Here is a 27978-nt window from a genome sequence, read left to right as displayed (position 1 = left end):
AAGTAATCTTGGTTGTAGGTTCTTGGTATTCATCACTTTGAATATTTCTTGCCATTCCCTTCTGGCCTGCAAAGTTTCTGTTGAGAAATCAGCTGACTGTAGTATGGGTATTCCCTTGTAGGTAACTGAGTTTCTTTCTCTTGCTGCTTTTAAGATTCTCTCTTTGTCTTTTGCTCTTGGCATTTTAATTATGATGTGTCTTGGTGTGGTCCTCTTTGGATTCCTTTTGTTTGGGGTTCTCTGCACTTCCTGGACCTGTAAGTCTATTTCTCTCACCAGGTGGGGGAAGTTTTCTGTCATTATTTCTTCAAATTGGTTTTCAATATGTTGGTCTCTCTCATCTTCTGGCACCCCTATAATTCTGATGTTGGTACTCTTGAAGCTGTCCCAGAGGCTCCTTACACTATCTTCGTATTTTCGTATTCTTTTTTCATTTTGCTTTTCCAGTTGGGTGTTTTTTGCTTCTTCGCATTTCGAATCTTTGACTTGATTCTTGTGCTCCTCTGGTCTGCTGTTGAGTGTCTGTATAATATTCTTTATTTCGGTCAGTGTATGCTTAATTTCTAGTTGGTTCTTTATCACAACATCGAGGGTCTCATTAGATTTCTTGAGGATCTCAGTACATTTATCTGCGGCTTCTAGACAGTTCTTGAGAGACCTTAAAAGTGTGGTTTTGAGCTCTATATCTTCCATTTCTGACATTTGCATCCTGTTTCTTTGTCTCCGCATTTTTTTTATCTTTTCTTGCTGCACCCCCTAGTGGTCTTTGTGCGCAGTCTTGTTGTAGTTAAGCCTTGATTGTTGTCGGCAATAGTGGGGTGATTTGACCTCCAGGCTAACTGGCTATGAGAGTGTCATTTTTTAAATTGGGTATTTTGTCTTCCTTTTGTTGAGTTGTATGAGTACTTTAATATTTTGGAAATTAACCCATTATCAGGTGTATCATTGTAAAATATATTTTCCCATACAGTGGGTTCCATTTTTATTTTGATGCTGATTTCTTTACTGTGCAGAAGCTTTTTATTTTGATGTAGTCCCATTTGTTTGTTTAGTTTCTTTTGCCCTCAGAGATGTATCTGTGAAAATTCTGCTACATAAGATGTCTGATATTTTGCTGCCTATGTTTTCTTTTAGGATTTTTAGTGTTTCATGATTTAACATTTAAGTCTTCTATCCATGTTGAGTTTATTCTTGCATATGGTGTACTAGTAAGTTTGTGGTCTGGTTCATTTTTTTTTGCATGTACCTGTCCAATTTTCCCAGCACCATTTATTGAAGAGACTGTCTTTATTCCATTGTTTTCTCTTGCCTGCCTTATTAAAGATTAATTGAGCATAATGACTTGTGTCTATTTCTGGATTCTCTGTTCTGTTCCACTGACCTATATGTTTGTTCTTGTTTCAGAACCAGGCTGTTTTGATTACAATGGCTTTGTGGTATAACTTGATATCTGGTATTGTGATCCCACCAATGTTTTTATTCCTTCTCAAGATTGCTTAGGCTGTTTGGGATCTTTTTGGTTCTATATGAATTTTTGGAGTATTTGTTCTAGATCTGTGAAATGTGTCATTTAATAGGAATTGTATCAAGTCTATAGATTGCTTTGGGTAGTATGGACATTTTAATTATATTAATTCTACCATCCATGAACATGGTACAATCTTCCACTTCTTTATATCTTTTTCTGTCTCTTTTTTAATGTCTTATAGTTTTCTAGGTACAGGCATTTTACCTCCTTAGTTAAGCTTATTTCTAAGTATCTTAAATTTTTTGTTGCAATGGTATATGGAAGTGGTCGGCAAACCACGGCTCGTGAGCCACTTGCGGCTCTTTGGCCCCTTGAGTGTGGCTCTTCCACAAAATACCACGTGCGGGCGTGCATGTACAGTGCGATTGAAACTTTGTGGCCCATGCGCAGAAGTGGGTTTTTGGCATGGGCAAGTCTATTTTGAAGAAGTGGCGTTAGAAGAAGTGGAGGGTGTCAAGTCGGTAGTGCAACAGGAGACGCGGTGCAGGCGGGCTGTGGAATACGCAGCACGGGGGAGGTACATTGTTTTGAGGTATGTTCCCTGAGGTCAACTCCTTCCAACTCTCCTGTCCACACTCATTTATCTGAAACAAGTATACAAGACGAGTATGGATGGGAGAGTTGGAAGGGGTAGACATCAGTGAACATACCTCAATCAGATTGAGGACGTTTTTAGCAAAGGCCAGCTTAGGAGTACCCTAATTAAGTTAATAACAATGTACCTACCTATATAGTTTAAGTTTAAAAAATTTAGCTCTTAAAAGAAATTTCAATCGTTGTACTGTTGATATTTGGCTCTGTTGACTAATGAGTTTGACAACCATTGGTATATGGGATTGTGTTTTTGTTTTGTTTTGTTTCTCTTTCTCAGAGACCATTATCAGTGTATAAAAATGCCATCGACTTCTGGGTGTTAATAATGTATTTTGCTACATTGCTGAATTCATTTATTAAATCTAATAGATTTTGGTGGAGTCTTTATGGCTTCTATGTACAATATCAGGTCATATGCGAAAAATGACAGTTTTACTTCCTCCTTTCCAATTTGGATGCCTTTTATTTTTACTTCTTGTCTGATTGCTGTGGCTAAGACTCATAGTTGAATAAGAGTGGTGAAAATGGACATCCTTGTCTTCTTCTTCTTAGGGGAAATCCATTTAATTTTTGCCCATTGAGCATGCTATTGGCTATAGTTTTGTCATATATGGCCTTTATTATGTTGAGGTATGATCCCTCTATTCCCACTTTGCTGAGAATTTTTATCAAAAATGGTTTTTGGATTTTGTTGAATGCTCTTTCGGCTTCTATTGATATGATCATGTGACTTTTGCCATTCAATTTGTTTATGTGATTATCACATTTATTGATTTGCATATATTGTAACAGCCTTGAATCCCTGGAATAAATCCCACTTGGTCATGGTGTATGATCTTTTTAGTATATATTGCTGGATCTAATTTGTTAATATTTTGTTGAAAATTTTAGCATCTGTGTTCATCAGGGATATTGGCCTGTAATTCTCTTTCTTTGCAATGTCTTTATCTGCTTTTGAGATTAGGATAATGCTGGCCTAATAATAAAAATTTTAAAGTGTTTCTTCCTCTTGGATTTTTTTGAATAGTTTGAGAAGGATAGGTGTTACTTCTTCTTTGAATGTTTGGTAAAACTCTCCTGTGAATCAATCTGTACTAGGGCTTTAGTTTGCTGGGAGTGTTTTGATTACTGCTTCAGTTTCATCAGTTGTAATTGGCCTATTCAGGTTTTCTGATTCTTCCTGATTTAGTTTTTGAAGATCGTATTTTTCTAAAAATTTGTCCAGGTTTTCCAGCTTGTTGGCAAATAGTTGAACATAGTAATTTCTTAAAGTCCTTTGTATTTCTGTGGTGTCAGTTGCTACTTCACTTCCTTCATTTCTATTTTTATTCACTTAAGTCCTTTCTCTCTGTTTCTTGATGAGTTTGGGTAAGGGTTCATCTATCTTGTTTATCTTTTCAAAGAACCAGCTTTTTGATTCATTGAATATATATATATATATACACACACATATAATATATAATATATCATATATATCTATATCTATCTATCTATCATCTATCTATATATTTATCTATCCACTTATATATATATATAATTAGTTTTTATGTCATTTATTTCTTCTCTGATCTTTATTATTTCCTTCCTTCTACTAATTCTGGACTTTTCTTCTTGTTTTCTTTCCTTTTTTTGTTGTTGTTTTCCTTCTAATTCTTTTAGTTGTAGTGTTGAATAGTTTATTAGAGCCTTTTCTTGCTTCTTGAGTTAGGCCTGTAATGCTATGATCCCTTTCAGGACTGCTTTGGCTGTGTCCCATAGGTTTCGGGGGTCTTGTGTGCTCATTTTTTTGTTTTCAGGAAGTTTTTTATTTTTTCTTTGATTTCATTGGAAACCCACTCATTGTTTAATAACATGTTATTTGGCTTCTATGTGTTTGAATATTTTATTGTAATTGATTTCTAGTTTCATGTCATTGTGACCCAAGAAGATGCTTGATATGATTTCAATTCTCTGGAACTTGTAGAGACTTATTTTGTGTCCTAACATGTGGTCTATCTTTAAGAATGTCCCAATGTGCACTTGAGAAGAATCTATATTCTGCAGCTTTGGGGTTAGATGATCTGTAAATGTCAATTAAATCCATCTGATCTAGTGTGTCATTTAAGATCTTCATTTCCTTGTTAATTTTTTCCAGTGATGATAGTGGGGTGTTAACATTCCCTACTCTAATTGTATTGCTGTTCATCTCTCTCTTAAAGTGTTCCAAGAGCTTTTTTATATATTTGGATACTCGTATTTTTGGACTGTATATTTTTACGAGGATTACATCCTCTTGTTTTGTTTTTTTAAAATTAAATCTTTATTATTCAGATTATTACAGTTGTTCCTCTTTTTCCCCCCTATAGCTCGCCTCCACCCAGTTCCTACCCCACCCTCTATCCTTACCTCCCCCACTGTCCTCATCCATAGATGTATGATTTATGTTCAGTCTCTTCCTGCATCCCTACACCCCTTTCCACCTTTTTTTTTATTTTTAAAAATATATATATTTTTTATTTATTTTTATTTTTTTAATTAAATCTTTATTGTTCAGATTATTACATTTGTTCCTCTTTTTTTCACCCCATAACTCCCCTCCTCCCAGTTCCCGCCCCACCCTCCGCCCTCACTCCCCACCCACTGTCCTCATCCATAGGTGCACGATTTTTGTCCAGTCTCTTCCCACATCTCCCACACCCCTTTCCCCCCCAAGAATAGTCAGTCCATTCCCTTTCTATGTCCCTGATTCTATTATAATCAACAGTTCATTCTGTTCATCAGATTATTTATTCACTTGATTCTTAGATTCACTTGTTGATAGATGCATATTTGTTATTCATAATTTGTATCTTTACCTTTTTCTTCCTCTTCCTCTTCTTAAAGGATACCTTTCAGCATTTCATATAATCCTGGTTTGGTGGTGATGAACTCCTTTAGCTTTTCCTTATCTGTGAAGCTCTTTATCTGACCTTCAATTCTGAATGATAGCTTTGCTGGATAAAGTAATCTTGGTTGTAGGTTCTTGCTATTCATCACTTTGAATATTTCTTGCCACTCCCTTCTGGCCTGCAAAGTTTCTGTTGAGAAATCAGCTGACAGTCGTATGGGTACTCCCTTGTAGGTAACTGACTGTTTTTCTCTTTCTGCTTTTAAGATTCTCTCTTTGTCTTTTGCTCTTGGCATTTTAATTATGATGTGTCTTGGTGTGGTCCTCTTTGGATTTCTTTTGTTTGGGGTTCTCTGCGCTTCCTGGACTTGTAAATCTATTTCTTTCAACAGGTAGGGGAAGTTTTCTGTCATTATTTCTTCAAATAGGTTTTCAATATCTGGCTCTCTCTCTTCTTCTGGCACCCCCATAATTCAGATGTTGGTATGCTTGAAGTTGTCCCAGAGGCTCCTTACACTATCTTTGTATTTTTGGATTCTTTTTTCTTTTCTAGTTGGGTGTTTTTTGCTTCTTCGTATTTCAAATCTTTGACTTGATTCTCGTGATCCTCTAGTCTGCTGTTGGAACTCTGTATAATATTCTTTATTTCAGTCAGTTTATCCTTAATTTCTAGTTGGTCCTTTTTCATATCCTCGAGGGTCTCACTAGATTTCTTGAGGGTCTCACTAAATTTATCTGCGGTTTCTAGAAAACTCTTGAAAATCCTTATAACCATGGTTTTGAACTCTATATCTAGTAGTTTGCTTTCCTCCATTTCTGTCATTTGTGACCTGTTTCTTTGTCTCCACATTTTTTATGCTTCTCTGTGTTGATAGGGTGGCTTTGTGTGCTAGGTGTCCTATAGTGCCCAGTGGCTCAGCCTCCCCAATTACCTGAGGTGGACACTGTTGGTGCACCCCTTTGTGGGCTTTTTGCACAGCCTTATTTAGTTAAGCCTTGATTGTTGTAGGTATCACTGGGAGGAATTGACCTCCAGGCCAATTGGTTGTGAGAATCAGCTATGTCTGCAGTGGGAGAACTTCTGTGCTGAAGACACCCTTATGGGGCAAGACTTGCTTCAGTGGGGCTTTGGTGCTTACTGAATCTGCCCCCTGAGTGTGTCCCTTATGGATCTGAGGAGTTGTAATTGGGTGGTCCCACTCTGACCACTGGGTACACTGGCTCTTGGATCTCTAATGAGGTGCTAATTTAGCCTCTTCCTGAGGCTACCCAGCAGGAGCTATGGAGAGATCTGCAGATTCCTCTTCCTTGTTTGGGGTTTGGAGGTGCCCAGATGAGGCCCAGCTGTGATGCAATGCAAGCTGCTGTGGGGCCTTGGTCCTTCGTTTGGAAGTTCTGGGTCTCTCTGACCCAGGTGCAGTTTGTTAGGTAATTTTCAGATTGCCAAGGGCCAGGGCATTCATATGCAAAAGCCTCTGTCTCAACTTGGGTGGGATGGAGTCTCAGGGAATCAACAGGGTGGAGCAAACAGCTATGGTTGATCTGCAGCCCTGCCCTAAGAGGCCCCACCTCTCACTGTTCTGGTAATCGCTGCAAGCACCTCTGAGAGAAAGCCGCCCTCGAGTTCTGAGTTCTGCCCGCTGCCAGACAGTCCAGTTTCTCCCCGTATGAGTCTGGGTCCCCAGAGACCTGCCTGGAACTGGAGTTCACAGCAGTCGGGAGCTTGGGACTCCCTCCCAACTGAAAAAGACAACCGTGTCCTCAGTTGCCAGCCCTTTCCACGTGCGCCTCTGTACTTCTGCACTTTACTTCCGCACCTCCTCTGAGTCTCAGTTTGCTTTTCTCTTTCCTTCTAGTTGTAGAATTTCCACTCAGCCAGCCTTCCTGTAGTTCTGGATGATGTCCGTTTTGTCTTTTAGTTGTATTTTTGAAGTGGTTGTGTGAGGCAGCAATTTTTGGTGTTTACCTATGCCGCCATCTTAGTTTCTCAGTCCATCCTCTTGTTTTATTGATCCCTTTAGTATTATATAGCGTCCTTCTTTGTCTCTTCTTAGGACCTTTGCTTTGAAGTTTATTTTTCCAGATATAGGTATTGCTACCCCTGCTTTATTTTCATTTTTTTTTTGCATTGAAAATTATTTTCCATTCCTTCACTTTCAGTCTGTGAATTTTTTGTTCTGAGGTGTGCCTTGTACACAGCATATATTTGGGTCATGTTTTCTTTTTTTTTTTAAATATATTTTATTGATTTTTTACAGAGCGGAAGGGAGAGAGATAGAGAGTTAGAAACATTGTCATTGATCAGCTACCTCTTGCACACCTCTTACTAGGGATGTGCCCGCAACCAGGGTACATGCCCTTGACCGGAATCGAACCTGGGACCTTTCAGTCTGCAGGCTGACGCTCTATCCACTGAGCCAAACCGGCTAGGGCTAGGTCATGTTTTCTTATCCATTCTGCTAATCTATGTCTTTTAGTTAGAGCATTTAATCCATTTACATTTAAGATAATTATTGATAAGTACTTACTTATGGCCATTTTTTTTTTATAACTATGTTTCTCTCTCTCTCTCTCTCTCTCTCTCTCTCTCTCAATTTTAAATGATAGCCTTACTGGATAGAATAGTATTGGGTTCAGGTCTTTGTTTTTCATTACTTTGAATACTTCATGCCAACCCCTTCTGGTATAAAGTGTTTCTGTTGAGAAATCAGCTGACATTCTAATGGCTACTCCCTTGTAGGCAATTTTATGGTTCCCTCCTTTTGCTTTTAAGGTTCTTTCTTTTTCATTAATGTTAGTCATTTTGATTATGATGTGTCTTGGAGTGGGTCTCTTTGGGTTTATCTTGATTGGAACTTGCTGTGCTTTCTGAACTTGTGTGACATTTTCCTTCACCAGGTTGGGGAATTTTTCTGTCATTATTTCTTTAACCAGGTTCTCTATTCCCTGATAACTTTCTTCTCCTTCTTGTTACCTTATGATGCTAGTGTTGTTAAGTATCATGTTGTCCCAAAGTTCCCTTAAACTATCCTCCTGCTTTTTAATTCTTTTTTTTCTGCTCTAATTGGGTGTTTTTTTTCTTACCTTGTCTTCCAAATTCCTTCCAGTGTATTCTCAATGTCATATGTGTTATTCTACATCCCACTGATTCTTATTCATGGTTTCCGTTTCTTGTTTCATGCTGTTGTAGTTCCTACTAAGTTTCTTGAAATTCTCACTAAGTTTTTTGAGCACCTTTATAAGCATTACTTTAAATTCTATATCTGATAAATTGCTTGTACCTCCATTTTGTTTTGCTCTCTTTCTGGAGTTTCCTCCTTTTCTTTAATTTGGGGCTTATTTCTTTGTTTCCCATTTTTGCTATTCCTTTGTATTTGTTTCTATGTATTCTATCACATTGCTATGCCTCCTAGTCTTCATAGGTTGGCCTTATGTAGTAAGTGTTTTATGGGATCCAGTGGTACAGTTTCTTAGATCTCTCTGGGCTGGGTTCTTTAGGAATGTCCCTTGTGTGAGTTATTTGGGATCTCTTGTTGTAATTGAGTCTTGAATGTTGTTGTACCATTCATGAGAGTGATCTTCTCTCAAGCTGTCTGACTGTAAGTTTCACCCTGTCCACATCATGCAAGCTGTTATGCAGATACTGACAGAACAAAACAAAATACAATACAACAAAACAAAAACATACACAAAACCCCTACAACAACAACAAAAGCAACTACAAAAGAAGAGAGTAGTAGGAAGGAGATAAGAGAACACTAATAGAAGAAACAAAAATATAAGGAGAAAAAAAGGGGAAGAAAAAGGAATGTGAAAGGGCAGAGATGAAAGGAAGAAAATAAGAATAAAGAATAGGGGAAGAAAAACAGTATAAAAGAAAAGAGAAAGAAAATATTTATGAAAATTAAAATAGAGAAGAAACCAAAAAATAAGAAAATGAAAAATAAAAAGAAACTATAAGAAAGAAGAAAAATAGGGTAAAAAAAAGGAAAGGGAAAAATTAGATCTATGATAGAAAAAAAAGAGGGACTAAAATAATAACAAACCAATAAAGAAAAAACATAAAGAAAGTAAAGAAAAAGAAAAGTAAACTGGCATTTATCTCAGCAGAGTTTAGTGCCTCTTGAGAGCTCCCTTTGGATCCTGCTCTTCTGATGACTGTTACTGACTTCTATCTGCCAATTCTGGACTTCCTGGAAGGTACTTAAGTTCTAATCACTGTCAGAAACTGTCCTCCTTTGGCTCTCAGCAACCTGTTTGAAGCTGCAAGTGATCCACAGTTTGTGTCTTTCTCCACAGAACTTGACTGGACATGGGAGTGGTCATGCTGTACTCTAAGACTGGTTTGTTAGCAGCATTGGGCCCAGGGATGGGTCAGCAAACTTCCCTAGGTTCCCTGGGATCCGCCTCTATCTGTCTTTGCCTGACAGCCTGCTGTCAATCTTAATGACTCAAAAATCTGTTTCTGAAAGGGCTTTAGGTGGAATCAGGGGTCTATACCTCTGGTCTCTGTGATGGGGAGGTGCCATTCAGATTTCAGGGAAAGTGATGGGTGTGTTGCCCCATCCCATAGCTATTCCTCTGAGTGTCCCAGAATATCTTTCTGCTCTTGGCTGGGCAGAGATCCTCATATCCAGTCCACTGTGATCACCTGGAAACCTGCAATTTCTATCAGCTCACCTGTGAGGGGAAAGCACTAGCAGTTTCCTGTGTTAGTGGGGCAGATGCTCCCACCCCCATGCCAATGACTGATGCTCCCTGAGATTATTCAAACCTGTTGACTTGGACTCTGCCACTGTCTCCTCTGCAAAGGTCAAGATGCAGGGTGTGGCAGGCAGAGCTCCTGTGGGTGGGGTGGGCTATATCATCTAGGGTGGGTTTTTTTTTCCTTTTCCTGAGCTATGACTCCTGGAAGGGGCCAGCACCTTTCAGGAAAAATGGCCATTTCAGTTTTGGGGTAGAGGGAGGGTGCGACCAAATGCAGGTCTCCCAGCTGTCTCTTTTCCATGTCTCCCCGCAATGCTTCCTACCTCAGCCTTTCCTCAAGCACCTTCAGTCCATAATGCCCTCCCTCCACTGAAGCCTCGGGTGAATAGCTGCAAATAAAAATCCTGCGCTATGAGTTAAAAATAAAAATAAATAAATAAATAAACTATGGTTTTATCTCTGACCACCTCTAGACTCCCCAGCATCCAGAAGCCCTGCTACCTTTTATAGCTTGATGCTATGTGGTCCACTGGTCTTGGCTCTGGTGCTCTGGGCTGTGGAGCCCAGCCTGGGTACCAGGCCTTGATCTTCTCAGGGAAAAGACTCTCCTATAGCTGAGATATCTGTCTTGACTCTTGGCCTGATGCCTGTGGAAGCTGGGTCAGCCAGTCTCATGACCTCACCCTTCCTACAAGTCTCCAGATGTTTTCTATACTTCCTTGATATAGTCTCCTCCTCAGGTGGACCTCACTTGGTAATTCCAGGTGAATGTTCCCCAACTTAGCTTTATTTCTAGTGTTGCCCCTTTGGAGTTCTGCTTATGCTTCACCACTGATTATTCACCTCTCTGCAAAGGACTTTCCTTGTCCAGGATACCCAAAGTCTTTAGAAGCCGAGCAGTTGATTCTTAAAAGTACTTTTCCCCACTCTCACTGAATTCTTGGATATACTGGAAACTTAGTACAGGTCCTGCTCCAGGACTGAACCACTCACCCCCTATTTATTGGGTGTTTTGATGGCCAACAGTTCTCAGTTGAATCTATCATAAATTTTTTTATGTATATTTTAACATAATAAAATAGTTTAAGAAGAAAAACAATAACAACTCTTCCATTCTTTATTTCATTGGAGTTGATTTCAGACTTCATTGATCTCTGTTACCTCTTTACATAGCCTTAAATAAAGCCATTCTTACCTTTTTAACTTGTCCACTTTTGCTTTGACATTTTCGGTTTCTGGTATTGCATCATGTATGTAACATGCATTATATTTATCTACTTGAACATATCTGTTCTCTGATATTTTACAAATCCCAGTATCTTTATAAATTAGGGCCTCAAAAATGCTTGCTGAAAAACATTACATGTTTCCATTATATTGGGAGTGTTTTCTTGTATATAAGTGACATACTGTAGCACCAAATGGAATAACCAGTATGATGTTAGTATTTTTCTTGAACAACTTGTCCTCTTTTAAAAAAATATAGATCCTAGCCCAGCTGGTGTAGCTCAGTGGTTGAGTGTCACCCCAGGAACCAAGAGTTCACCAGTTCAACTCCTGGTCAAGGACACATGTCCAGGTTGTGGAGCCAGTGCAGGAGCCAGCTAATGGATGATATTCCTCTCTCATTGATGTTTCTATCTCTCTCTCCCTCTCCATTCCTTTCTCTATAAAAAAAATCAATAACAACATATTTAAAATATGTTATAATCAGAGGGTAACAAGCTAACAGTATTACTAAAAAATGCTTTTGTCAACTGGGATGGAGCCTACCTGGGACAATTCCTGGCTTGATCACCACAATCCCTACCAGGTCTGGAAACTCACCATACTTTTAAGAGATTCCCTAAATTAGAATGATTAACTTCTTAATAATTGGCATAAAGATAGTAGTTGAAACCAAGGAAAAGAAGAAGTGTGTGTCAGCCATAAAGGCAAGAAGATCTGTAAAGAGCCTTGAGAAATGTGAGCTGTATTGCTAATTGTCTTGAGGGAAGATTTGGGGTTTAAGAAAACCATAATTTCCAGTGTTTTAATGAATACTCCTTATTAAAATGATCAACTTGTAAATTTATATTTTTTAGCCCTTAAGCTCAATATACTAATTTTATTATAAACTTAATAAGTTTTTTTCAATTAATATGTCTCTTATTCTAATTCCTCTGGGGATTCTTAAGTGCTGTGAAGTTTGAGAACCATAAGAGGGATTTCTAAATTGCAATGAATGACTCTCCAATTATTTTTTTTAAGAGAATAGATTCTTTATTTGGAATGAAATATTCTTATCTTACACAGTAGGCAATAAAAATAAATTTAACATATACAAATTATTAACCATAAATAAAAAGTAAAAACCAGTAAAAAATGTGGCAGGCAATACATCTGTAAAATATTGTAAATGCTGATACCAGGACAACACTGCTTCAGAAAAGTGCCAGCAAAATGGTAATTGTGTGAAAACAAAGAAAAATATTGAGTGTAGGGTGCAGAAAGTTTTCAAGAATTTGACAGAGCCCATGCATCTCTGCACCCAGTATACACTTAGAAAATAATTTAACTATGACAATAGAGACTGCTGAAAATGGTATATAATGTATAAACCTAGTCTCTAATCACCTCTTTATGTGCCTGGAACATCAACATTTTTCATGTTTGATTGCCAATATTAAACACATCTATGCTCTCCTGCCAACATCCATATGTCATTATATGACCAAGTCATGGCCCTCACTGGGCTATCATGAGCTTGTAATATTGTTTCAAAATTGAAAGTGAGTCCATTCCACACAGTGAACTCTCCACTAGAGGCTCAAGCATTTTCCAACCATGTTCCTTCAAGAGTCCACCTAACAGCAGATACTGCACACGCTATTTGTTGATGTTCAAACAGATTTTGGTACTGCATTCATAGGATTATTCAACATCCTTCTAGGTGAGACTAGATTATTATAATAACCTGCATCTGGCCGAATTGCCCACATATCTCACTGGTCTCTGCCATATTCCACTTTCCAAATAGTTAGTTACAGGTGGATTATGGTTTATACGTTTTCAGTTTATTTCTTTTCTCATTTATTTCCCACTGAAAGTAAGCTGTTGCATTGCTTGCAGCTGTGCAAAATCAGATTGCTTATAAAACAATTGTCAAGATGCTTGTTGTTGGTACCTTGGTATGTGCAAAAAAGGAGAAGGAGAACCAATTTCTGTAGCATGCTGATGTTTTCCTTCTTTTTTAAAAGAATTATTTATTGATTTTAGAGAGAAAGAGAGAAAGGGAGGGAAGAGAAAAACTTTGATTTGCTGTTCCACTTATTGTTGTTTTTGGTGGAAATTATTTTTTAAGACTTTATTTATTTATTTATTTATTATTGTTAACAGTATTAGATATGTATCCCTTTTCCCCCATGAACCCCTTCCTGGCCACTCCCACCCCCCAGAACATGCCCCCACATCCCTGCTGTCTGTGTACATTGGTTATGTTTATATGCATGCATACAAATCCTTTGGTTGATCTCTTACCTGCCATCGACCCCCCAATCTGCCCTGCCTTCCCTCTGAGGTTTGATGGTCTATTTGATGCTTCTCTATCTCTGGATCTATTTTTGTTCATCAGTTTATGTTGTTTGTTATATTCCACAAATGAGTGAGATCATGTGATATTTATCTTTCTCCAACTGGCTTTCTTTGCTTAGCATAATGCTCTCCATGTCCATCCATGCTGTTGTGAATGGTAAGAATTCCTTTTTTTTTTTTTTTTTTTTTACCGCAGGGTAGTATTCTATTGTGTAGATGTACCACAGTTTTTTTTTTAATCCGCTCATCAGCTGGTGGGCACTTAGTCTGTTTCCAAATTTAGCTATTGTAAATTGTGCTGCAGTGAACACAGGGGTGCATATATCCTTTCTGATTGGTGTTTTTGATTTCTTAGGACATATTTTTAGAAGTAGGATTACTGGGTCAAATGGGAGTTCCATTTATAATTTTTTGAGGAAACTCCATACTGTTGTTCCCAAGGAAACTCCATACTGTTTTGCCCAGTGGCTGCACCAGTTTGCATTCTCACCAGCAGTGCAAGAGGGTTCCTTTTTCACCAAATCCTCCATAGCATTTGTCATTTGTTGATTCATTGATGATAGCCATTCTGACAGGTGTGAGATGGTACCCCATTGTTGTTGTTTTTTTAAAATATATTTTTATTGTTTCCATAGAGGAAGGGAGAGGGAGAGAGAGACATCGATGATGAGAGAATCACTGATTGGCTGCCTCATGCATGCTGCCTATTAGGGATCAAGCCCATGACCTGGGCATGTCCCCTTGACTGGAATCAAATCCAGGACCCTTCAGTCTGCAGGCTAACCCTCTATCCACTGAGCCAAACCAGCAAGGGCCCTCATTGTGGTTTTGATTTGCATCTTTGGGTGATTAGTGACTTTGAGCATGTTTTCATATGTCTCTTGGCCTTCTATATGTCCTCTTTCAAAAAGTGTCTATGCAGGTCCTTTGCCCATTTTTTGATTGGATTGTTTATCTTCCTTTTGTTAAGTTGTATGAGTTCCTGTAAATTTTGGAGATTAAACCCTTACCAGAGATAACATTGGCAAATGTGTTCTCCAATACTGTGGGATTTCTTGTTGTTTTGGTGAAGGTTTCTTTTGCTGTGCAGAAGCTTTTTATTTTGATGTAGTCCCATTTGTTTATTTTCTCCTTAGTTTCCATTGCCCCAGGAGCTGTATCGGTAAAGATATTGCTATGAAAATGTCTGCTATTTTTCTGCCTGTGGATTCTTCTCAGGTTTTTATGGTTTCCCACCTTACATTTAAGTCCTTTATCCATTTTGAGTTTATTGTGTATGGTGTAAGTTGGTGGTCTAGTTGCACTTTTTTGCATGTATCTGACCAATTTTCCCAGGACCATTTATTGAAGAGACTGTCTTGACTCTATTTTATGCTCTTTCCTTCTTTGTCAAATATTAATTGAGCAAAATGGCTTGGGTTGATTTTTGGGTTCTTTGTTCTGTTCCATTGATCTATATGTCTGTTCTTGTGCCAGTACCAGGCAGTTTTGAGAACAATGGCTTTGTAATATAGCTTGATCTCTGGTATTGTGATCCCTCCAACTTTTTTTTTCTTGCTCAGGATTGCTGTGGCTATACCGTGGTTTATTTATTTATTTATTTATTTATTTTAATTTTTATTCCACATGAATTTTTGAAAAGTTTCTTCTATGTCTGTGAAATATGCTCTTGGTATTTTAACAGGGATTGCATTGAATATATAGATTACTTTGGGTAGTATGGATATTTTAATGATGTAGAATCTACCAATCCATGAACATGGTATATTCTTCCATCTGTTTATGTCTTCCTCTATCTCTTTTTTCATTGTCCTGTAGTTTTTTGAGTACAGGTCTTTTACCTCCTTAGTTTATTCCTAGGTATCTTATTTTTGTTGTTGTTGTTGCAATGGAAAATATGATTTTTTAAAGGTTCTCTCTTTGTAAATTCATTATTGGTGTATAAAAAAGCCATAGATTTTTGGGTGTCCACTTTGTATCCTGCTACATTGCCAAATTCATTTACTAAGTCTAGCAGTTTTTTGATGGAGTCTTTAGAGTTTTCGATGTACAGTAGCATGTCATCTGCAAATAATGACAATTTTACTTCTTTTTCTATTTGGATGCCTTTTATTTTTTCTTCTTGTCTGATCATTATGGCTAGCACTTCCAGTACTATGTCGAACAGAAGTGGTGAGAGTGGGCATCTTGTCTTGTTCCTTTTCTTAGGGGAAGTGATTTTAGTTTTTGCCCATTGAGTAAAATGCTGACTGTAGGTTTGTCACATAAGGCTTTTATTCTGTTGAGGTATGATCCCTCTATTCCTACATTGTTGAGAGTTTTTTATCAAGAATGGGTGTTGGATTTTGTCAAATGCTGTTTCTGCATCAATTGATATGATTGTGTGATTTTTGTTTCTAAATTTGTTTATGTGATGTATCATGTTTATTGATTTGCGGATATTGTACCATCCTTGCATCCCCTGGACAAATTCTACTTGATCATGGTGTATGATCTTTCTGATGTAATGCTGGATCCAATTTGCTAAGATTTTGTTGAGGATTTTGACATTTGTGTTCATGAGGGATATTGGCCTGTAATTCTCTTTCATTGTGTTGTCTTTATCTGGTTTTGTTATTAGGGTAATGCTGGCTTCATAGAATGAACTTGGAGGTGTTCCATCCTTTTGATATTTTTGGAACAGTCTAAGGAGGATAGGTTTTAGTTCTTCCTTGAATGTTTGGTAAAACTCCTTGTGAAGTTGTCTGGCCCCGGGCTTTTGTTTGCTGGAAGCTTTTTGATGACTGCTTCAATTTCTTCCATAGTTATTGGCCTATTGGCATTTTTAGATTCTTCCTGATTGAGTTGTACATGGTTTTATTTTTCTAGGAATTTGTCCATTTCCTCCAGGATGTCTAGTTTGTTGGAGTAGAGTTGTCCATAGTATTTTTTAATGATCCTTTGTATTTCTGTGAGATCTGTTGTTATTTCGCCTCATTTCTGATTTTGTTTATTTGGGTCCTCTCTCTTTGCTTCTTGGTGAGCCTGGCTAGAAGTTCATCAATCTTGTTTATCCTTTTAGAGAACCAGCTCTTGGTTTCATAGATCCTTTGTATTTTTGGGGGGTGGGGGTGGGGGGAGTCTATGTCATTTATATCTGCTCTGATCTTTATTATCTCCTTCCTTTTGCTCACCCTGGGCTTTTCTTGTTGCTCTCTTTCTAATTCTTTAAATTATAGAGTTTGATTATTTACTACTATTTTCTCTCTCTCTCTCTTTTTTTTTTTGACGTAGACCTGTAGAGCTATAAACTTCCCTCTCAGGACTGCTTTCATTGTATCCCATAGATTATGGATTGTTGTGTTTTCATTGTCATTTGTTTCCAGGATGTTTTTAAATTTCCTCTTTGATCTCTTTGATAACCCATGATTGTTTAATAGCATGCTATTCAGCTTCCAAGTGTTTGAATTTTTTGGATTGTTTTATTGTAGTTTATTTCTAATATTATCCCATTGTGGTCTGAGACGATGCTTGATATGATTTCAATCTTCTTGAATTTGGAGAGACTTTGCTTGTGACTCAATGTGTGATCTATCTTTGAAAATGTCCCATGTGCACTTGAGATAAATGTATATTCCGTGGCTTTGGGGTGAAATATTCTGAAGATGTCAATTAAGTCCATCTGATATAGTGAGTCATTGAGGATTTCTGTTTCTTTGCTGATTTTTTGTCTAGAGGATTTATCCAGTGATGTCGGTGGTTTTTTAAAGTCCCCTACTATGATTGTGTTATTGTCGATCTCTCCTTTGATATGTTCCAGGAGTTTTTTTTTTAATGTATTTGTGTGCTCCCGCATTTAGTGCATATATGTTTATCAGGTTTATATCCTCTGGTTGTATTGATCCCTTTAGTATTATGAAATGACCTTCCTTATCTCTTGTTATGGCCTTCACTTTGAGGTCTATTTTGTTAGATATAAGTATTGCTACCCCAGCAATTTTTTTCATTTCCATTTGCCTGAAAGATATTTTTCCATCCCTTCACTTTCAGTCCATGTGATTTCCTTGTTCTGAGGTGGGTCTCTTGTAGACAGCATAGATATGGGTCATTTTTTTTTTATCCATTCAACCACTTGATGTCTTTTGATTGATTGGAGTATTTAGTCCATGTGCGTTTAAAATTATTATTGATAGGTACTTGTTTGTAGCCATTATTAATTTTTGTTCCTGTGTTCCTTCTTCCCTTTATATTTCTTCTTTTTACACAAGTGCTTTTAGCATTTCTTTCATTGCTGGATTGGTAGCGATAAACTCCCTTAGTTTTTTTTTTTTTTTTTTTTTTGTATGTGAAGCTCCGTATTTCCTCTTCAATTTTGAATGAGCCTTGCTGGATAGAGTATTCTTGGATTCAGTCCCTTGCTTTGCATCACTTTGTAAATTTCCTTTTGTTTTTTTCTGGCCTGATGTGTTTCTGTTGAGAAATCATTTGACAATCTGATGGGAGATCCCTTGTATGTAACTTTCCGTCTCTCTCTTGCAGCCTGTAGGATTCTCTGTTTGTCCTGAACATTTGCCATGGTAATTATGATGTGTCTTGGTGTGGGTCTTTTCGGGTTCACCTTGTTTGGGACTCTCTGGGCTTGTGTGACTTTTTTCTTCCCCACCTCAGGGAAGTTTTCTGATATTATTTCTTCGAGTAGGTTTTCTAATCCGTGTTCATCTTTCTGTTGTTCTGGTACCCCTATTATTCGTATGTTGTTTCGTTTCATGTTGTCCCAAAGCTCCCTCAGGCTCTCCTCCTGTCTTTTAATTTTTTTCTCCAATTGCAGTACATTTTGGGTGTGTTTTACTTCCTTGTCTTCTAATTCACTAATTCAGTCCTCCGCTTCTCCTAGTCTACTGTTGATACTTTCAATGGTGTTTTTCATTGCAGCTATATCACTCTTCATTTCTTCTTGGGTCTTACTTAAGTTGTTGATTTTTTCATCTGTTTCTTCTAGCTTCTTCCACATGTTATTGATTTTTTTATCTGCTTCTTCTTGCTTCTTGCAGAGGTTGTCGATTTTTTCCTCCATCCAGTTTATGCACTCTAGGACCCTTATTCTGAATTCTTTATCTGTCATGTTGCATGCCTCTGTATTACTTAGCTGCTTTTCTGGAGAGTTCTCCTTCTCCTTCCTTTGGGGGTTTCTTTGTCTACCCATGTTTGATCTCACTGACATATCTAGACGTTGAGTCGTTCAGTGGTTGCTCCCTTGGTGGCAGTGACTCCTTGGTCTGTGGTTGCTCTTCGGGTGGTTGCGGTAGCAGCTGCTCTTCAGTTGGCAGCAGCTCCTCTGGTGGGTGCTGTTCACAGCTGTGGTGGCTCTTCTGGCTGGTGGGGCGAGGTTTCACGTACAGCTGCTGTTCCTCAGCAGAGGGTGTGGTGATCAGGAGGTTGCTGTTGCTTGGATCTGCTGCGTTGATTTAAAGGCACAAAATACAGATTGGTGGGGAGAGAACCAAGATGGCGGCATAGGTTAACGCTAGAGTTTGCTGCTTTGAACAACTACTTCAAAAGTGAAACTAAAAGACAGAACGGACATCACGCAGAACCACAGGAACGCTTAGGAGGAAAGAGAAACGCATACGGACACTCAGAGGAGGCGCAGTGCTGAAGTCAAATTCTGAGGTGCGGAGTGCGCGGAGCGGGCTGGCGCGGTTGGCGTTTTCAATCGGGAGGGAGTCGCAGACTCTGAGCTCCAGATACAGGCGAGTCTTTAGGTACCCAGACTCAAACGGGAGAAGCGGGACTGTCAGGCTTCGGTCAGAGCGAGTGCAGCTTTCTCTCCGAGCTTTGCATCGGGTGCTGGAACTCAGAGAGGCAGAACCACTGGGGACAGGACTGAGAGCCACCATAACTGCTCTCTCCGGCCCACCCTGGTGATCCTGTGCGACCCGCCCTACCCAAGCCCTGAACACAGGCATTTGCCGGATAGCCTCAGGCAAAGGCTAGATTAGCACCTCCCTAGAGGACAGAAGTTCTCTCACTGCTGACACAGCTGATTCTCATAGCCACTTGGCCTGGAGGTCAAACCCTCCCTGGTATTAGCTACAACAATCAAGGTTTAACTATAAGACTGCGAACAAAGACCACTACGGGGTGCACCAAGGAAGCATAACAAAATGCGGAGACGAAGAAACAGGACAAAATTGTCAATGGAAGATATAGAGTTCAGAACCACACTTTTAAGGTCTCTCAAGAACTGTTTAGAAGCCGCCGATAAACTTAATGAGATCTACACGAAAACTAATAAGACCCTCGATGTTATGTTGGGGAACCAACTAGAAATTAAGCATACACGGACTGAAATTACGAATATTATACAGACTCCCGACAGCAGACCAGAGGAGCGCAAGAATCAAGTCAATGATTTGAAATGCGAGGAAGCAAAAAACACCCAACCGGAAAAGCAAAATGAAAAAAGAATCCAAAAATGCGAGGATAGTGTAAGGAGCCTCTGGGACAGCTTCAAGAGTACCAACATCAGAATTATAGGGGTGCCAGAAGATGAGAGAGAGCAAGATATTGAAAACCTATTTGAAGAAATAATGACAGAAAACTTCCCCCACCTGGTGAAAGAAATGGACTTACAGGTCCAAGAAGCGCGGAGAACCCCAAACAAAAGGAATCCAAAGAGGACCACACCAAGACACATCATAATTAAAATGCCAAGAGCAAAAGACAAAGAGAGAATCTTAAAAGCAGCAAGAGAAAGAAACTCAGTTACCTACAAGGGAATACCCATACGACTGTCAGCTGATTTCTCAACAGAAACTTTGCAGGCCAGAAGGGAGTGGCAAGAAATATTCAAAGTGATGAATAGCAAGAACCTACAACCAAGCTTACTTTATCCAGCAAAGCTATCATTCAGAATTGAAGGTCAGATAAAGAGCTTCACAGATAAGGAAAAGCTAAAGGAGTTCATCACCACCAAACCAGTATTATATGAAATGCTGAAAGGTATCCTTTAAGAAGAGGAAGAAGAAGAAAAAGGTTCCTAATCAGAGTTCCACCTCCAAGGAGGCTTCCCCAACTAGTCCAGTCCTTTGAGATCCTTCTTTTCTCACATCCTATAGCCCTCACAATATCAGTCACTCTTGGAGTCATTTCATGCAAGGATGCCTGAACTTGTGGTGTCTGTATGTCTCATCTCTTCAATAAAACCATATCAGGAATCCTAAAAAAAAAAAAATAAATAAAAAAAGGCACAAAATACAACACAACAAGGCACCATGTACCAGGCACTATACACAAATATATTCACGATATTCATAACCCCAAATAAAGGTGACCACCCGAATTAAGAGAATTAGGGGATAAGGAAGAAGGAAGAGAAAAAGATAAAAGAGAAAAAAGAAAAGAAAAGTAGGGACCAAAAAAAGGAGTGCAAAAATGAAATTGGGAAAAAGGAGGGGGGAAAAGAAAAGAGTGAAAAGAAAAGAAAAGAAAAGAAAAGAAAAGAGCGAAAAGAGAGAATGAAGTGGAAGAGGGGAAGAGACTTTTTATATGAGGAGAATACTCCTATAGAACAGCCATTAATCCCAACAAATTCCAGCAACAGCTCCCTGGAGATGAATGCAAACTAGAAACAACCAATAATATAAAGATGAAAATAGAATGGAGAACACTAATCCCAAAATAAAATAAAGAGAAAATAAAATGGCACTTTAAAAAATGGTAAAATGGTAGCAGTAATAATACTGGCTAAAAATAAGAAGGTAGTAATTAAAAGGGTAAAATCAGGTGATGGAAAAAGAAGAAAAAAAATAGAAAAAAAAGAAAAAAAAAGAAAAAAAAGAAGAAAAGAAAAAAAAATTGGTTTCTTAGTTAAAAGGTGAAAAAAGAAAAAAAAAATTGCAGTAGTGAAAGTCCGTTGGTTCTTCTATTTTTCAGTGTGGCTCGCCTTAGACCTGCCAGGTATTCAGGAGAGTGTTGAGTTTCCCTGCGATATACTGTTCCTCTGTGTTGTAAACCACAGTCCTTATTTTAAAGCAGGCCATATTTGTTTCCCAGACTGCCTTATTTTGTGTTTAGCAAAGAGTCAGTTTGTGGGTCAGTCTCTGGGTGGCAGTGTTCTGGGGTTGGCCTCTGAGGCTATAGGGCCTCTCTGTCCAGTGGAAGTTCACTGCCCAGAGCTGACTGCGTAATAGTTAGTTACTGGCGCTATGTTGTTGCTGGGATTGAAAATCCCTCTATAGGCCAGACCCTGTTAACTCCCAGGGACTGATCAGGTTATTTAATCCTTGATCTCGTACAGGGTGGAATCTGCGTGTGGCTGTGCTCCTTGCCTGGGGGCTGGGGGGAGGAGTCTCACTCTCTGGAGAGAATGGCTGCCCCAGTCCTGGGCTCAGGGGTGTCTCAGCACTCAATTCGCTGCCACCTCTCCCGGCCCCCCTTCTCTCCTCAGTCTCTCCCCAGATTCAACTCCTCCACACCCTCTCCCTCTCTTCAGCACAGGTGAGTGTCTGTATCCGAAATGTCCCATGAACAGGATTCAGTGAAAACAAACAAACAAACAAACGCCGGCCGCGGAAACGGGGAAGGCTTGGTTTCTGTAAGCTTCTTCTCTTACCGGGAGTGCATGGTCTCGTCAGCTCTTCAGGCTGCCCCCTTTAGGCTAAGTCCTCCGTGATCACAGAACCCAGCTCTCAATTCCCCCAGCGGCCCCAGGAATCCTGCGGTTCTCCTTTCCCTCGTCAGGGGCTGTGCCTGTCCCAAGGGACGCGGCTGTCTGCCACTCGGTCTCCCTCCCACTCTCTGGGCTCAGAGGTCTGGCAAACTTTCCTGCCCAGATCCCTGGTTTTTTACCTTTCCAGGGGAGCTCTGCCCTTCCAGGCTGCAGACCGTCTCACCAGCTGAGTAGTTTTGCCAATTTGGGGTGGGTGTTATTAGTTTCAGCTGCTTACTCCATTTGCTCCGGGACACGACCTGGGACGCGTCTGCCTATATCACCGCCATCTTCCTTCTCCCCCTGACTACCCATTTTTGCTCTCACTGTACTACAGCCTTTTTATCTACTCATTCACTGATGGCACTGGGGCTGTTTCCAGATTTTATTTAAATTGAATCTTTATTGATCAGATTAATACAATTGTTCCTCTTCTTTCCCCCCATAGCTCTTCTCCACCTGGTTCCCACACAACCCTCTTTTCTCAACCCTTCCCCCACCACTGTCCTCATCCATAGGTGCACAATTTTTGTTCAGTCTATTCCCGCATCCCCCACACCCCTTTGCCCCCCTAGAATAGTCAGTCCACTCCCTTTCAATGCCCCTGATTCTATTATAATCACCAATTCATTCTGTTCATCAGATTATTCACTTGATTTTCAGATTCACTTGTTGATAGATGTGTATTTGTTGTTCATAATTTGTATCTTTACCTTTTTCTTCTTCTTCCTCTTCTTAAAGGATACCTTTCAGCATTTCATATAATACTGGTTTGGTGGTCATGAACTCCTTTAGCTTTTCCTTATCTGTGAAGCTCTTTATCTGACCTTCACTTCTGAATGATAGTTTTGCTGGATAAAGTAGTCTTGGTTGTAAGTTCTTGCTATTCATCACTTTGAATATTTCTTGCCCCTTCCTTCTGGCCTGCAAAGTTTCTGTTGAGAAATCAGCTGACAGTCATATCGGCACTCCCTTGTAGGTAACTGACTGTCTTTCTCTTTCTGATTTTAAGATTCTCTCTTTGTCTTTTGCTCTTGGCATTTTAATTATGATGTGTCTTGGTGTGGTCCTCTTTGGATTTCTTTTGTTTGGGGTTCTCTGCACTTCCTGGACTTGTAAGTCTATTTCTTTCAACAGGTAGGGGAAGTTTTCTGTCATTATTTCTCAAAATAGGTTTTCAATATCTTGCTCTCTCTCTTCTTCTGGCACCCCTATAATTCTGATGTTGGTACACTTAAAGCTGTCCCAGAGGCTCCTTACACTATCTTCGTATTTTTGGATTCTTTTTTCATTTTGCTTTTCCGGTTGGGTGTTTTTTGCTTCTTCATATTTCAAATAATTGACTTGATTCTCGTGATCCTCTAGTCTGCTGTTGGAACTCTGCATAATATCTTTTATTTCAGTCAGTGTTTGCTTAATTTCTACTTGTTCCTTTATCATAACCTCGAGGGTCTCACTATATTTCTTGAGGGTCTCACTACTTTTATCAGCGGTTTCTAGAAAGTTCTTGAAAAACCTTAAAAATGTGGTTTTGAACTCTATATCCAGTTGTTTGCTTTCCTCCATTCCTGTCATTTGTGACCTGTTTCTTTGACTTCGCATTTTTTATGCTTCCCTGTGTTGGTAGAGTGGCTTTGTGTGCTAGGTGTCCTATAGGGCCCAGTGGCTCAGCCTCCCCAGGTACCTGAGGTGGACACTCTTGGTGCACCCCTTTGTGGGCTTTGTTCACAGTCTTGTTGTAGTTAAGCCTTGATTGTTGTAGGTATCACTGGGAGGAATTGACCTCCAGGCCAATTGGCTGTGAGAATCAGCTGTGTCTGCAGTGGGAGAACTTCTGTGCTGAAGACACCCTTATAAGGCAAGACTTGCTTCAGTGGGGCTTTGGTGCTCACTGAGTCTGCCCCCTGAGTGTGTCCCTTATGGATCTGAGGAGTTGTACTTGTATGGTCCCACTCTGAGCACTGGGTACACTGGCTCTTGGATCTAAGGAGGTGCTAATTTAGCCTCTTCCTGAGGCTTCCCAGCAGGAGCTACAAAGAGATCTGCAGATTCCCCGTCCTTGTTTGGGGTTTGGAAGTGCCCAAATGAGGCCCAGCTGTGAAGCAATGCAAACTGCGGAGGGGCCTTGGGCCTTCTCTTGGAAGTTTTGGGTCTGTCTGGACTAGCTGCAGTTTGTTAGGTAATTTTTAGATTGCAAAGTGCTAGGGCATTCATATGCAAAAGCCTCTGCTGCAGCTTGGGTGGGGCGGGGTCTCAGGGAATCAACAGGGTGGAGCAAGCAGCTATGGTTGATCCTCAGCCCTGCCCTAAGGGGCCCCGCGTCTCAGTGTCCCAGTAATCACTGCAAGCACCTCCGAGAGAAAGCCACCCTCGAGTCCGAGTTTTGCCTGCTGCCAGACCATCCAGTCTCTCCCCACACGAGTCTGGGTCCCCAGAGACTTCCCGGAACCGGCGTTCAGAGCAGTCGGGGGCTTGTGACTCCCTCCCAATTCAAAAAGACAGCCGTGTCCTCAGTTGCCAGCCCCTGCTGTGTACACCTCTGTACCTCTGCACTTCCGCACCTCCTCTGAGTCTCAGTGTGCTTTTCTCTTTTCTTCTAGTTGTAGAATTTGCACTCAGCCAGCCTTCCTGTGGTTTTGGATGATGCCCATTTTGTCTTTTAGTTGTATTTTTAAATTTGTTGTGGGAGGTAGCAATTTCCGGTGTTTACCTATGCCGACATCTTGGTTTCTCCCTCCAGATCTTAACTATTGTAAATTGTGCTGCTATGAACATAGGGGTGCATATAGCTTTTCTGAGTTTTTTTTCTGTTTTCTAGGATATATTCATAGAAGTGAGATCATTTGGTCAAATTAATTGATAGGTACTTATTTATTGCCTTTGATTCTCTCTCTCTCTATTTCTTCTTCTTAAAGCAGTTGCTTTAACATTTCTTGTAGTACTGGTTTGGTGCTGATGAACTCATTTAGTTTCTTTTTTTCTGTCTGGGAAGCTTTTAATTTTACCTTCAATTTTGAAGGACACCTATGCTGCATGGAGTATTCTTGGTTTTGGGTCCTTGCTTTTTATTACTTTTAATATTTTATGCCAATATTTTCTGGTCTGAAGGGTTTTGATGAGAAATCAACTTACAGCCTTATGGGAATTTTTTTTTATACGTAACTTTTTCTTTCATGGCCTTTAAGATTCTCTCTATGTCTTTAACCTTTGTCACTTTAATTATGATATGACTTGGTGTAGGTCTCTTTCAGTTCATCTTGATTGGGACTCTGTGCTTCCTGAACTCATGTGACATTTTTCTTCAGCAGTTTAGGGAAGTTTTCAGTCATTATTTCCTTGAACAGGTTCTCTGCCCCATGCTCACTTTCTTCTCCTTCTGGAAACCTTATGATGTGGATGTTGTTATGTTTCACGTTGTCCCGAAGTTTCCTTAACCTCTTCTCATTCTTTTACATTCTTTTTTCTTTTTGCTTCTCTGATTGGGTGTTTTTTTCTTCATTGTCTTCCAAATCATTTATTCAATCCCCTGCTTCATCCAACTTACTTTTATTTTTCCAGTGTATTTTCTTTTTTTACTTTTTTCTCCATTCTATCATTTTTTATTTGCAATTAGAGTTGACATAAATTATTCCATTAGTTTCAGGTATACACCCCAGTGATTAGATATAGCATAACTTTTTAAGTGATCATTCTGAGAAATCTCACACCCATCTGGCACCATACATGGTTATTAGAATATTATTATTATTTTTTTAAATTCTATATTGATTAAAGTATTGCATATGTCTCCTTCCCTCTGCCCCCATTGACCTCTCCCCAGCCACTCTCACCCCCCCCAGCACATGCTCTCAACCTCCTAGTGTCTGTGTCCATTGGTAATGCTTATATTCATGCATACAAGTCCTTTGGTTGATCTCTTACCACCCTCCCCTGCCCTCCCTCTGATATTTGACAGTCAGTTCGATGTTTCATAGCCGCACAATTTACAATAGCTACAATTTGGAAGCAGCATAAGTGCCTGTCAGCAGACGAATGGATTAAAAAACTGTGGTATGTCTACACAATGGAATACTATCCTGCTGTACAAAAGAAAGAACTCTTACCAGTTACAACAGCATGGATGGACCTGGAGAGCATTATTCTAAGTGAAATAAGCCAGTCAGGAAAAGATAAATATAACATGATCTCACTCATTTGTGGAATATAATGAACAACATAAACTGATGAAAAAAAAAATAGATCCAGTGTATTTTTGATGTCATATATGGTATTTATTCATCTCTGACTGTTTCTTATTCATAGTCTCTATGTCCTTTTTCATGCTGTTATATTTCCAACTTTTTCCTTGTAATTCTCACTAAATTCCTTGAGCCTCATAACAATTGCTTTGAATTCTGTATCTGATAAATTGCTTGCCTCCATTTCATTTACCTCTTTTTTTCTGGAGTTTTTTCCTGTTTTATCATTTGGAGCTTGTTTCTTTGTTTTTTCATGTTGGCTGTCCTTTTGTGTTTGTTTCTATGTATTAGATAGAAATGTTTTGAGTCAATGTCTTCATGGGGAGGGCTTATATAGTAGGTGTTATGTGGGGCCCAGTTGCACAGTCTCCTTGATCTTCTGAGCTCTATGCTCTAGGAATGTCCCTTGTGTTGGTTATATGGGCTCTTCTGTTGTAATTGCATATTTATTACTGTTGGCCTGTTCTTGGTGGGATTCACACTCAGGCTGGATGACTGAGAGGCTTAACTTCGACCACACTGTGCAAGTTGTTGTTCAGGTGTGTGAGTATATCTTCAGAAGAGCTCCAGGCACAGTACAGGAAAAAATGCCTTGTTCACAGACTAATCAGAACAGATTCTAGCAACTGTACTGAGCAGGACCTTCTCTGGATATGCAATCAAAATTGTGGTCATTTTGACTTTTCTCTTTTTCTCACACTCACAGTTAGCTGTCAGTAAATCCTGTCAGCTCTACATTTGAGATATCAATAAATATGACCACTTCTCCCCATGCTGTCCAGGCCACCATCTTCCTTACTGTAAATTATTATAATAGCTTCCTAACTAGTTGCCCTGTTTTCATCTTTGCTTGTCATCTTCTTTTTAGAGAGAATGACCTTTTAAACATATAAATCTGATTGTTCAGTTCTCTTCAAAAATACTCTGATGGCTTCCAATCTTATATGGGCAAACATCATGAAAAATCCCACAAAATCCTATGTTTCCAACACCCCAAGAAGACATCTTCTTAAAATTTGCCTTTGCAGCTGTACATTTTTCTACTTGTAATTTTTTTTAATATTAAAAAATTCCAATAGTAAACACTTCACATATAGTATTAAGAGATCATTTTAAAAGTTATCATAATATCAATATCACACCTAAAAAATAAACTATAATTCCTTAATGCCATCTGATATTCAAAGCTTATATTTTTCTAGTTTTCACAATAGAAGAGAAAATTTGTTCAAATCAGAATCCAAAGGCTATACATTGAATTTACTTAATATGTCTCAAGACACTTTTACTTTTTTATATTAACATGCATATTTATTTAGTAAAAGGCATATTGTACTACAAGGTGTATCAATTTTTTATCTCCATGTTTACACACTGGAAAATAAAATGAAAGGTTCATGACTTTGTTGGTAGGACTCTGGATCCAAATTAGATATATAGCTCTCCACTGGATTAGCTGCCCACATCCTTGAATTTGATTATGGAGCTACAAAAAGAATCATAGCACTTTGCAAATCCAAGCCTATTTAGAGCATAATAAAGTTACTTTTGGAAGGTATATTAACAAGCAATTAGGACCCATTTAATAAATGAACCCTATGGAACACTTTGAACTATAGTGGTCTAAAGAGGTTAATGCACCTCTCACAGCTGAGTGTTCCTCACTTTCCAAGAGTAACTTCAAGGCCATAGTTAATTAAAACCTTCTTCTCATTAATGGCTTCTTACTTTTGAGCCATTTCTGTAATCTGTCATCAGTAAGCCCACATACTTGCATTTCCCC

General features: G+C 39.1%; 1 pseudogene; it reads right to left on the bottom strand.

Annotated features, from left to right (window-relative positions):
- Positions 1–12296: 12296 nt before the first annotated feature.
- LOC132226659 (pre-mRNA 3' end processing protein WDR33-like) lies at positions 12297–15502 on the bottom strand (annotated as a pseudogene).
- Between the last annotated feature and the right edge of the window lie 12476 nt (positions 15503–27978).

The sequence above is a fragment of the Myotis daubentonii genome, chromosome 2 (assembly GCF_963259705.1).
Source record: "Myotis daubentonii chromosome 2, mMyoDau2.1, whole genome shotgun sequence".
Classification (NCBI taxonomy): domain Eukaryota; kingdom Metazoa; phylum Chordata; class Mammalia; order Chiroptera; family Vespertilionidae; genus Myotis; species Myotis daubentonii.
Note: the sequence above shows the minus strand (reverse complement) of the source record. Positions and strands in the feature narration are given on the sequence as shown.